The 13494-nt window shown below is 34.8% G+C and overlaps 1 long non-coding RNA gene across 1 annotated transcript in view; it reads right to left on the bottom strand.

Annotated features, from left to right (window-relative positions):
• LOC143692108 (uncharacterized) overlaps positions 1–13052 on the bottom strand; it is a 31843-nt gene extending 18791 nt beyond the window's left edge. Inside the window, exons 1-2 of the long non-coding RNA XR_013179975.1 lie at positions 12986–13052; positions 3690–3820 (exon numbers count right to left, since the gene is read on the bottom strand). This is a non-coding gene — a long non-coding RNA (uncharacterized LOC143692108). The remainder of the gene's footprint in view (positions 1–3689; positions 3821–12985) is intronic.
• Positions 13053–13494: the final 442 nt, after the last annotated feature.

Below are 13494 nucleotides of genomic sequence, written 5' to 3'. Positions count from 1 at the left end.
TGAAGATGTAACTCACTGAAGTGTCTCAAAATGTAATTTCTTTCCAAAAAAATTTTGTACTATTCTAAAAGATTGTCATGATACATGAAGTGTGATGGAATTGTATGACCTATGTTAGACAGGATTCAAACAAAACACTTAAAATACATTCTGATCTTAAAACATTTAAATTATATAAAATTATATATCATACACTTTTGTCTGTAAATGAGACAGATATATAGCTCATTCTGCTGGAATGAATGAATTTGTTCACTCAAGTTTAATGTTTCAAAAAATTTTTCTCAAATTTTTTCCATTACATTACTGAAACTACTTTAGTAGTACTGCAAGGAGTCATACTTCTACTATGATCTGTATTGTTTTATAACAGGAAGGGTTTTTGTTACTAAAATCTTATATGAAATTTGAATTATTATTGCATATTCCTCCAACATGGAATGATATTTTATGGCAGTAATTTTCATCAACATAAACCATATCCATATTATGCCAAATATTCTAAAATACATGCAAGTGTAATCTGAAATGTCTGTATATCCTGAAATTGTACATTACAAAAAAAGACAAAAAGATCAGTCTTAACTAATGAATGAAATAGTCTCTGAATGGTCAAGACAGGTAGCACCTGAGGAATCTATCTTCTCTCCAGCTGCTGGTACTTTGAATTGAAAAAATGCTGCTTTTTTGACAAGAGACATGAAACAGTACAGATGAAACATGAGTCAATCACAAATATTTATCTATAGATATCATTTATAAATAGGTTTTTTTTAAGTACAACATTACATATATGAGATACGAACCAGAGACAAGATCTATGGTTAATAATTATAAATAAAATTGTGCTGGTGCTAGATAAATACCATTAAAGTGTTGAGATGCAGTATAAGAGGTGCGGTATAATGAAAAATCATGTGTGTTTTTTTTTTTCTTCTTCTTTTCCCAAGCTAGCAAAAAATATAATAAAAACTGGTGGAAAGAATTATCTTCTACTTCTCATACTATAGTCAAAATTTTTAAGTAATAATAAATATATAGGTTTAGTACGTACGTACCAACATGAACTGTGCTGAAATGCACAAATTTTGTTTCTAAATAAGAGACAAAAATCCTAAAATATCAACTACAAATCTCAAAATATGGAGATATGGCAATGAAATAATTACAGATGCAAACAACCTTCTTTCCTTACATCATTCTGTCAATTGAAGCATACAAAACTATTTTGATTTTTGTGTCCACAAATAGACTGAAAGGTGGTTAAGTTTTCTGAAAAAAAATTAGAAATCTTCAATTATATATTGTCTTAGAAACTATCTGCTGAACTGCCAATAAGCTTAATGAGCTTTTTGGTGAAACAGATTCACCAATTTAGATTCATGCTGTCCTTTCTGATTAGATTTCTCTGCAAAGACATTCATGTGGAGAAAATCAGCCTGGGACATAGCATAAGTTTTCCAGGCCTGTGTTTCCTGCTGGCAGATGCATTTCAGGTATAAGGCAAAGTGAATTTTGCCTAAGGGAAATTAAAGATTCTATATACAAACCACAGTTCCAGTAACACATAAAAGTGTAAAAAAAAAAATACACCTCACTTGGAGAAAAGTAAATTCCTTTAGATATTCCCAACTGAAGCACTTTAAAATCTGTTGTCTGATGAGGAAAAAAAAAAAATCAACTTGCATTGATAAGGGGAAAATCAGATTTTTCACAAAAGAAATATTCCAAAATTCTACTAGTTATGGACAGCGCATTTCAGTACTCTTTTAAGCCCTACCTGGAAACCCTTTTTCCACCTTTTACATGCAGAATTTACACAGCCAGCAGGCTACATGTTTCTTTAGTCTGAATTTAAAATGCCCACCTTGGAAAATAGCCTGGTAATATGGCTAAAAGTTCCATTCTATAACTGGCTACAGTTTTCAGTAAAAAATGCTCAGTGAATAACAGATGAAGTAAGATTCATTTGTTTTTTTTTTTAGTAAAGGATATTTTTTTCAGTAGCTGCTGTACAAAAACACTTTTAAATGTAATACATTTTTTTTTTTGCATTCAGTTTATGGAGTCTGTGGAGAAATTTTATTCTCTATGACCTCCATAAATATCAGAAGTAGCAAAAATCAAAAAAAAGATATTTTTTAACAACAGACTGTGATGGCTTTGTATTATAGGCTATCTGTGAGAATATACTAAGAAAATGCTTTAATAAACTACATTCAAATTCTAGGAATTTTCAGTCGAAATATATCTTAAAGGAAAAATAACAAATCTGACAAATCAATTTATGGTATTAAAATTTACTTACAATAAATTTTTTAAAAAGTAAAATGGGGGTTCTGCCTGAAACTTCATATGTATGATGTACTAAAGCAGCCAACACCCAGTCACATAACCTCAAAGAGTCTGAGATGTCTTTTGGGCTCATGAGACTCAGAAACTGATTTAGAATTAAGGGATTGATAAAAAGAGAGCTGGGGAGGAGGGTTGGTTCGTTTTCCATTTTCATTGTCTTTATGGTGTATTTTGTATATTAAACATAATTTATTTGTGTCCTGAATGCTTCTGATGTAGGTTCAAAATAAGGTATTTTGCTTTTGTATAGAAGAAAATAAAATTTGTCATGAAATAATTTTTTGGGAGATTGACAAGAGGCTGAAAGAAGAAAACCCTTGACAGGTAGTGGGTAAATCACCTGTAAACAGTGCTGGTTGAAGGACTCTGTTCTGCCTTGCGTCCTTTTGCTCTTTTCCAAACAAAGTCAAAAGATGTTAGCAAGGTGCTAATATTAGCTGAAATAATATCCATAGCCTGACACTAAGCTCCTAGTTTTATGGACACAAAAAAAAAAATTTCTTGGAGAAAAGAAAACTCAATAAGAAAAGAAAAACCCAACAAGATGGTACACATATTTATAACCAGACAACAAGATGTATAAAAGGATACATTACAGTTTCACAAACAATCAATACAAAATATTGGATATAAAATTACTTTTTGATTACCACTGTGAAAACACAAGCTTCTCAAGTCATTCCCCACACTACTATTGATTTTATTCTACATTTTCTATCGCATTTTAAAAACATTTCACATTCATTCCTCAGACTCCATTCTGTTGCTAAATGCTAAGTGAATGCACAAAAGGAAACAGAAAAGATTCAATGGTGGAGAGGTATGAGTATTATTTTTCATAGTTTAATCTCTGTTCTTTCTAACGCAACTTGTTTAAGTCTGAAATACATTTTCCTAGTCACACTACAGAGAGGAACGACCAGAATTTTCCTAACCTTTTAACCCCTTCATCCATTTAATGCTCTTAGCCTTTACCACTCCACAGAAGCTTTCTATCATGTGGCACTTTGCTTCCTGCCAGTTCCCATGGCAATGGTCAGGTCATGTGTCAAATGAAAGAGTGATATACTATATACAGCTTTGAGTCATATCTCAAAGCTGGTAAGTGGGTTCTTTTATTTTTCATTTGCCGATTTTTCAAATACTCAGCAACAAGCACAGAAGTTCTGCCTCTTTTCTTCTCCTGTGAGGTGAAGTAGAAATGTGAGGACAAGGACAAAGAGTTAGGAATTTTTTTTCTGTTGTATTAACTTTTTCCTCAATGAACTTAGGTATAAATGTACAAAGAGTTACTTTAAATATAGGGAGTGGTACAAATTTCTCTCAATACCTACCTGTTGGTGAGACCAGTGTGTGCATCTTGTTATTTTTTATTATCTTGAACATGTCAGTGTTTCTAGTCTGTTGCAGTTCTGGTTTTCACCTTGATGAACACATGTATTTCTCACAATGAATGAATGGAATGCTGAAAAATTATGAAAGGATATTCATATTAGTTAGCACAGCATTGGAAATCTCTCTTGGAATGAAAGAGAATTACTGTTTATCAAACATCAGCACAATGCCCAGGCTAACAGTGAAAAGAACTACTACACACTTTTAGAAATTCAAGGGAATATTTCTTTTTAACAGAGTGCAGTTCTCTAAAAAGTATCTATGCCATAACTCTGAGAAAGAAAATTAATTACACAATTATGAAATGGAAAAAACCCCATTAGTTTCAGGAGTGATGAGAAACAGAGGATGCATAAGAAAGCCACCTGGAACATATGCCCTAATCAAGATTTTGATGAAAACTTCATCAAAACAGCAATGTATGTAAAAACTCTTCTATTAAAAAAGAAATACAAATTTTTTCTACCTAGACATTAAATGTACAACCAGCACTGAACATCATGTTATCCTGTATTGGACACAAGTGTCAAAATGACATTGCTAAGACAATTTCAAATAACATCCAACCATAAAACAAGATGTCAAAAATGTTGGGTGCTTGAAAAATAATATAATCATCAAAGTTTGATGTTGACATTCAAATAGGAGTCTATAGTACAGAATAATAAATAAGAATAGTAATCTGGCCATCAGTTTGCTGGGTTTCGACTCTGGAAATTTCTCATATTTCTCAGCTACTATGAGGTAGAGGTATTTACAGAATACAAAATCTCAAATTAGAAATGAGAGCATTTTTAGTCTATAATAAATACCAAAGGTTGATGCAGGCTTAAAGGAATTGCAGTTGTCTCTTGTACTTAAAGAGCAAATATGGTAACCATAAAAGAAGTTTTCTTATATGGTAAATAAACAATATGGTCATTTTACCTTAGTTATCATAGCAAAACTACTCTAAAATAATGTCAGATTGCTTTTTAAAACTGTAGCTGCGACCCTTATTAAAAAGAATCAACATTTTTATTTGAATAGCATGATTTGAGTAATACTGGCAGAGTTCACCACATCTGAATTATATCAGTGGATTTCCCCTTTGTAAGAAGGGCGCAGTGTGCCAAGGGATTGCCATATTATCTTTGTTCTTTATATTAAATTACATATTTTTAGAAAGGTTATTCAAGAACTACTTCATGAATTAACAACTTTCAACAGTACAATGATTAGGTATTCTAACAGGCATGAAAAGACTCCATCCCCTCAACCTTGAAACCATTTAATGAACAGAAAAAGAACAACAAACACAAAAAGCCCACATTCTTTTGATGTTTAAGAGAACATTGAAAAGCGCTGAATCTAATTGTTGTCTTCATTAGGGGATTTGTTTGTTTATTTGTTTAATCTTAGGCAATTACTGCTTTTCCTCACCAGTTATTAGACTGGAGTCATGTCTATATAAAACATGTTGTTAATCAGAGATTATACAGATAATACAGTGGAAGACATATTAGTGCATTCAGCCATGCATGTATAACAGCTAAGTCATGGAATTTGGAAAATTCAATTTCTTTAAAAAATTAGAATTCATTCTACTGTAAAAAACTTTCTACATTATCCTCTTGACCTCTTGTAAAAATCTGATGCTCAGTGAGATTTTTGATTAGATAAACTTCCTAGTCATAGCACAACATACTGAATGCACTTGTTTGTTTCTCATTTCTAAGTAGTGATTTATTCAAAATGTCTTTAAAGAGAAAGAAATTAACTCAACTCATGCACTGATAATTGTTTCACATGCTGTATTTTCATACAGTTATTTAACTTACTTATGAATTGCGCCAAATAAAAGTAAAAGATGAGATCAGAGATACATAAAAAAAAAATCACTTATTGTAAGCTTTGTAAGCTTTAATTCACCATTTAGAATGTTGAATTTCAGATCTGTAAGAACCGAAAGTATGTTTTCATTCTGTCTGAAAGTGCAAAAAATACTCAGTTTTTTGACTTCAAGATTGAATCCTTAATGTTCATCGTTGTTTTGATCACCCGTACAAGATTACTATTAAACTTTGTCAAAGGTGCAGTCTGTTTGGTGTTGATTTGTATTGGAATTTTCTCTCATCTGATCTCTCTCCCACACTATTAATCCACAGTAATTTTCAGAATAAGTTTAAGACTGTTTATAGATGATAAAGGATCACACATGTTACAGAAAATATTCTTCACTGTTTTAATTTCAGTTTAATTTTTCTAATGAGTATTTATTAATTATGGACTATGTAACCAAATATATTTTTTCAGAAGAAAATAATACTTTACACAGATTTTTTAAGTGCCTGATTTTCTCTTGTAGCTTTCAGCTACAGCTTTACTATGAACATCTTGCCACCCCAATTGAAAAAAGGGAGTGTTGTACTTGACAGTGATGAGAAATACACTTTCTAAAATATTAAAACATTCTCCTGCAGTGGAACTGCATCACCAGAACAGATGACATAACTAGTTTTATTAAAATGAATAGATGTTTTCACATAAAAGGTTTTCATTCCTAACCTTGTCATATCTGATTTTTTGAGGGGCATGGGCAGATGGAGATAAGACATAAGAGAACAATGTCTGGATATTGTGATAACAAGGTTTATTGCAAGAGGCTGAAATAGTCTCCATTGTCTCATCTCATATCAGTGAAAACTGAGGGAAAGTGGGATTAGAGTCCTCAATTCAGGAGGTCAGCTGCCTCAAGGCCAAGAAGAATCCTTTGTCCCCCATGATCACTGAGCGTGCAATGAAAGGCAACAGGTTTAAATTGCTCCAGGTGAGGTTAGAGTGGATATACAGAAAGCTTTTTTATGAATAGCATGAGTTAAGTACAGGAAATTTCAGAGCCTGCCATGCACAACTGTTCAGTCTCATCACTGGAAATTTTATGTGCAGCCTAGCAGCTCTCCAAAATGTTGTCTTTGTTCTTTTCAGTTGGAGGTTGAATGAAATAGGTGTTATACTTTGTTTTGATCAGAACACCACATGAGACCCTGTATATTCTGAAGTTAGGGAGAGAAAATTGCCACTGATTTTTGGAATGCTGGAATTCACTATTATACCTTCTCCATACTAAGAAGAGATATTGAATTATATGTTAATGTAAAGCTGAACATAAAATATTCATTACTACTGTACCTCTAATAAACTGGGTTTTAGCATTAGACAGCATCATGACTTGTCTATTTTTACTATTAAAAACAGATACTTTTGTCATTCTTGTTCATATTCCGTGGTGTTCTGTAAGATTTTTTTTTTTTTTTTTGGAAAGCTGGAGACAGACACAAATTCCCAGTATAACAGCTGTGCTATCTGGCAGCTGATAGAGTAGCATTATAGTTCAGTATTAACTTCATTCATATTTTATACATCATCTGCCACTGTAAATCAGGAGTGGGATCTCATTATGAAAAATCTTGCTTATTTTTTTCACAATCCTTATTTATAGTTGTTTACATTTTTTAAGCAAATACAAAGATGAAAATATTTAGGACCTTTGTAATTATGGTATCTTTAACATGTGAAATTATAGTATCTGTATTAGTAAAACAGCAGAAATTAATAAATTAACATTTTGAGTACAGTAAATCTAAAATTGAAAGATTATATGTTAAAATATTAAATAAATACTTAAATAACATCTAGTAAGGAAATATTCACAGCCTTCTCTCCCTCTCCCTTGTAACAAAATCTGAGGGTATTAGTCACCTTTTGAATGGCTACTGGTTCCAATATCTGATTAAAAGTTTAGAAAGGGAAATACATGTTATTTTCTGATTTAAAGTGACAGATGATGGACCAGAAGTGTCCAGTAACAGACCTAACAGTTAAAATCAAAGCAAAGTGCTTATCACATCCAGTGAAACATGAGTCCTCTGTGTCACTGATCTCATCACTGTGCTGCTTCTCAGTGTCAGGCTAAAAGTCCTGTTAGAGAAGATCCAGTCACATTAAAGACATTGATAAAGTAATGAAATTAGAATAACAGCATGCTTAGAAATAGGACAGATTTGTAGTTTGCATACATGGATGGATCTGTGGGACACTCATATATCCATGATAGTGCTTGCTTCTCCTGTCTTGCTTTGTTTCTATCATTTCCCACTTGCATTCTAATTTTCTAGCCTTGAGTGCCGAGGTCTCTCCACATGTTTAATGAAATCGGCTAAAAATTTCCAAATCTCCTCAAGTAAGCAGCCCTGCCACAGAGTTCAGTTCTCTCTCCCTCGACTTTACTGGAGGCAAAATATGATTTGTACTCTGACAGAGCAAGCATTTGCTTTATCAGAAAACATATTAGTGCTGGTATGTCTCAGCATAATGTGCACCAGCATCTGAGATTATGACTAATTTGTTCTGCTATTAAGTGAAAGATAAATTTATTTCAGTACATAGATATGGAACATCATGTTTCCTAGGAACTACTTGTTGTCTCATCCTAAGTCTGTGACAGTCTGGGAGCTTTCAGTGCACTAAATTATATTTAGGGGAAAGACTGGGCTTCACACAGGGAGGATAAAATTGTGATAAACAGGAATTCTCTAAGAACATTACAAGAGTTCAGTACCATAAACTCACATAAGTTTTACAGTCTTTACTTCTGCCTTATCCCTTCTATAGAGAGGTAATGGAATTGGAAGATGATCAATGCTTGCTTGTGAAGTTGTTTTGATTAAAGCACACAGAAGCACGGAATGGGTGGATGAGCAAGAAGCTTCTGGCAAAAACAGAAGAAACAAGTTTATGAAGTATGGGAAAAGGAAGAGGGTGTTTGGAAGGAACAAAGCAACATTGCTGAAGTATGCAGAGATGTGACAGAGATGGCTAAGTCCTTTTGGAATGAAATCTTTCAAAGGAAATCAACAACAAGAAAAGGCTTCTTCGCAAGCACTGGCAGCAAGACTAGGGAAAATGTAGGTCCTGCTGCACTGGGTGGATTTCCTGGTGTTGAAGAAAAGGTAGAGTTACTGAATGCCTTCTTTGTATTGGTCTTTACTCAGAGGGCAGATGCAGACACTTTTAGCTGGTGCCCAGTAAAAGGATAAATAGTGAAGGACACAAATTAAAGCACAGAATATGAGTATCTGAACATTAGGAAGAGCTTCTTTACTGTGAGGGTGACCTCAAACAACCCTGGAACAGGCTGCCCAGAGATCTTGTGGAGTTCCCTTGTCTCAAAATGTTCAAAACATACTTGAACAAGATCCTGTGCAACTTGTTCCAGGTGAAGGTGTTCTAGCCAGGTGGGGGGGACTTGGATGATCTCCAGAGGACACTTCCAACCCCAGCCATTACCATTCTGTGGTTCTGTGATTCTGTGGTCTTTCAGATGCGATTGGACATGTATGTGACTAGCAATGCACTTTATGTCTTCCAGTCCCATATTCAATGGGCATATTAAATAATAAGCCACTAAATTAAAGCCCCAATAGAATGTCTGCATTCCCAACCTCTGGCCTGGAATAACAGGACCCAAGAGAATAGTTGGGCACTGGAAGAGGCTCCCCAGGGAAGTGGTCCCAGCACCAAGTGTGACAGAGCTCAAGAAGTGTTTGAACAATGTTCTCAGGGTCATACAGGGACTCTTGGTTATGTCCTGCGCAGAACCAGGAACTGGACTCAATTTCCCTTGTGAGTCCCTTCCAACTCAGGACATTCTGTGATTCTCTGAGACTTTAAAGCCTGCAGAGTTGTGTTAATTATATACTGGTTTCAGTACACACATTTATTTAGGCTGCTGCACAAGAAAGCTAGTGTGCTGCTGCTGTGTTAAACTGTAGCTTTCACTGCATCTTACCTTCCCAAGAGAGTTCATGACCATAAGAAGACTTAGGTCCAAACACCTTGCACAAGCTAAATGAGTAAGTGGAGTTCCAGTGGATAGGATTCAAGGTTACAGATCCCACACAGTGTTTTTCAAGTGCTGCATTCATCTGCCAGGCAGAGGATGGTCATATTTCCACTTGGGACCTACAGATAGTGTTACTGGGTCCTGGAGCCTATCAAGACACTTTGATCATGACTGCTGTTCCTACCAGAGACAGTGTGCTACATGTCCAGGAATCCCAGGCAGCATAGGCAGCTCTTTTCATTTCAGAAACACAGAATTTAGAGTCAGAAAATAACACATGATATACTTGATTAAAGGAAGGGTGATTTCAAGAATTAGAGTCCCACTCTAACAATGGGCTAATAATCCTGCTTTCCTCTCACTTTCCGCTGCAATTCTTATTGGGAAGAATAAGATCAGCTAGCACAAGAAAATTTTGTGACCTCGTACTGCTGGATTCCATAATGCAGCCTTTCTCCAATTACTGGAAAATAAGTCTTTATCAGAAAACAGAAAATATTAAAAATAGTACTCAATTTTGCATTTCATCTGGTTACAAAAATATTTTCCAGTTATACATTGTAGAAAGGAAAAAAAATGTTTTTGTCATTGTATTCAATCAAAGGGTTAGCTAGGGTCAGTTTTTGCCATTATAAATGCTATTTTTTCACAATTAAAAAGTATCTAATGCACTGAAAACAGGCAAAATAGCTTTCTAGTTAAAAGATATATTCATTACTTCATGCCTTACTTGAAACTAACAGTTAACACTAGGTTCATCTGCAATCTACCAGCATATCCAATCAACCTTTCCAAAAAAGCATGTTTTCTCTGTTATTTGATAAGATACACAAAGTTAGTAGTCTTTAAATCCTTTTTTTCCCTCGCAGAATTTGGTAGGACCTTGTAAAACTGTGTTATACCATAAGACATGCCCATAATGAAGGTTTTTCTGATCTCCCAACTTTACTAAAATTTATATTTTATCTATAGTTTCTCTTCCATAACTGTTATATACTAAGGAAAAAGATTGTTTTAGGAAGATCAAGGAGTGACATTTGGAAACAAAGTACAATCTGTTGTATGTTTACATTATTGTAATTTGAAGATGTATAGAATGCATATATCAAAAGACCTATAAACACACAAATAAATGGTTCATTAGAGAATCTGTATACACACAAATTTAATTAAATGCCAATACAATTTCACATACATAAAAATACTCAAATGTTTCAACAGCACAATAGTATTTTCTAAGCCAAATTTTTAACAAACAGGACATGCTATGAGATTGTCATGCATTTATTCATGACAGAAGGACCTATAATAGAAATATTTTCAGGGAAGAAAATAGTCTCTGTAGGACATTAGTTGCTAGACTGCTGCTTTGAACTTCTCCCAGCTACCTTGAATAGACAGCTAACCATTGTCCTGTTTGGTTTTTCAGTGTTGCTAGGGTAACAACCCTGCTAGAATTAAGGTACAGTGTGATGTTGTCACATTCTCAGGTACAATGTTAATGCTGAATATTTCACCTAGAGGAGATACTGACAGAGCAGCAGATACAGTAAAACCAGACTCAAGAGCAATAAAATAAATAATTATTTCCACTGTGGCAGAATAGCACAGAACTGCTTCAGACAGAAGTCCCAGGAGCATTGAGTTTATGGGCATAAACCAGAAATTTCAGGCTAATCTGAAGCACTAGGCATGGTGTGTGGAGCTGCATTTCAACCTCTGTTCATGGTTTCCTTCTCATCAAAACAAAGACTTGAGGGTGGTGGGTTTGTGTTGCAGCCTGAAGAGCTGCTAGTGTAGTCCAGGGTAAGGAAGCAAAAAGTGCCTTTGCACAATACCCACAGATGTTTTATTCAGCCACGTGGTGAGATGTTCAGGTCCCAGCAACCACACATGGAGGGCTCAAGCTTTTCAGTCCCTGCGGGCCTGGAGATCAACCTGGTCCAGGGGCAATACAAAGATAAGGGCCAGTCAGGGGATAGGGAGGGAGTGGCTCAGGGACACAGGAACAGACATAGGAACAGGGTAATGAGCCTAAGGAGTCTTAAGAGCTTTTTGAGGTGAGTTTCCCGTGTCTCCCTAAACCAGGGGGTGCTCCCCAGGGTCTCCACAGAGACCCTGGGGAGCAAACCAAGAGCCAAGTCCCCACCTCATTCTCAGCACTGCAATCTAGTGCAGACAAAACACCCATCTGAAGAATGATTTGGGTGCTAATGCTGGGCACTTCACATTTCACGCTGACTGCAGGGTATTTGACACTTTATCTTCAGCAGCTTCTAAAGGAATATCTGTTAAGATCTAAGAAGAGGAGAATAGGTGAAACCAGGATTTGTAAGCACTGATAAAAATGGAGGGAAAAGATAAGGGGATAATTAATCTGCAGAGAAGAAATCAATAAAAGTGTGGAACTACTATTTATATTGAGGGGAGTAACACAAATTCTTCCAGCTTCCATAACAAAGGAAATATCCCAGACAAACCACGACAGCCATGTATATTTTGAGAAAAAAATTAACAGAGGCCATGATGTTCTATTGTTCTATTTCTCATTTTCTTTCTTGTAACTTTCTAAAATCTAAATGATTGGAGATTTTAAAGTACCATGGAGAAATTTTCTTTCAGACTTTTTCAGAAAAATTGAGATATGTATGTATTTCACAAGGTTGATGGTAACTTATGTTCTTTAAGATTTTTCACAATGATTTGAAAACACTAAACAACGTTTTTTAGATCCAGTATCAAAAAAGGTGTTATTACAGCAACTTCTATGAAACAAACCATATATGCAAGACATGGTATAATGAACAGAATTTCAAATAATGACACTTCTCACTGCAAAAATGCTATATGAGGGGAAAACCAGAAGGAAGACATGAAGCATGGACATAATTTAACTGTCAAAGTGTAGGACTTTGGAAGAGGGACAATGGATCAGTGTCATTCTTCACCTCCCAGATTTACTACTTTTTATGGTAAAATTGTATATATAGCACTCTCTAAGTGTGCTAAGTATGAAAAAACCCCAGTGTTTAATTAATGTATTCACACAGTAAGAGGCGTGAGCAATATGGAAAAATAGCTTGTTGCAAATATTACATTTGAAATGGACTCATATTTGATTTAATAAATGTACCTCCTGGAATCACACCTTGTCTCCAAAAAATTTCTCTCTTATGCTTTTAAATTCAACTCAGACATATCTAAATGTTAATGGCTTGCCTAAGACCCAAAATGGCAGCTATAGAGGAAAAGTAATGAGGTGTTTCCATTTCTATTATTTCACAGCTACAGTCAGCAGTTCCCAGACTGGTCATAGCCCATGAGCTTGAACGATTTTTCCGGTAAACTCACCTTAAATCTTGGTCCACTTTTAAAAGTAATGATTTCCCATAGAGTTCACTGATGACATCAAGGTACTAATAACAGAGAAATAACAAATTTTTTATAAAAACAAAGTAACTGTGACTGTTTGCTTGTTTAAGTTTTTTTCTTAATAATGATAAGACTTACAAAAACTCCCAAAACACACACCAAAAAAACCACTCCACAACCCCCCCACCATCAACAACCCTTTATTTTCTTTTTTTCCCTTCCCCCTTTCTTTTTTACAGCGTGTGTACTATTTTGGCCACTGTTGATGTACAAGGTCTGATGTACTTGAGAAGTGGCTTACTGGCAAGGTTTATAGAACCTGAAGTATATGCTAAGGCTAGTCTATAAATAATATTAAATAGTAACCTGTTTTTCCCCACCTCCCTTTCTGTGACATGTTGCCTGAATTCAAATAACAAATCTGGAAAGAAAAAGCTCTGTTGGTGTTTGGAAACCCTCTGATACATTTTTGAGTCCAGAGACAGTAT

This window comes from Agelaius phoeniceus, chromosome Z, assembly GCF_051311805.1.
Source record: "Agelaius phoeniceus isolate bAgePho1 chromosome Z, bAgePho1.hap1, whole genome shotgun sequence".
Taxonomy (NCBI): Eukaryota; Metazoa; Chordata; class Aves; order Passeriformes; family Icteridae; genus Agelaius; species Agelaius phoeniceus.
The sequence above is the reverse complement of the archived record's forward strand: the minus strand, read 5'-3'. Positions and strand labels throughout refer to the sequence as shown.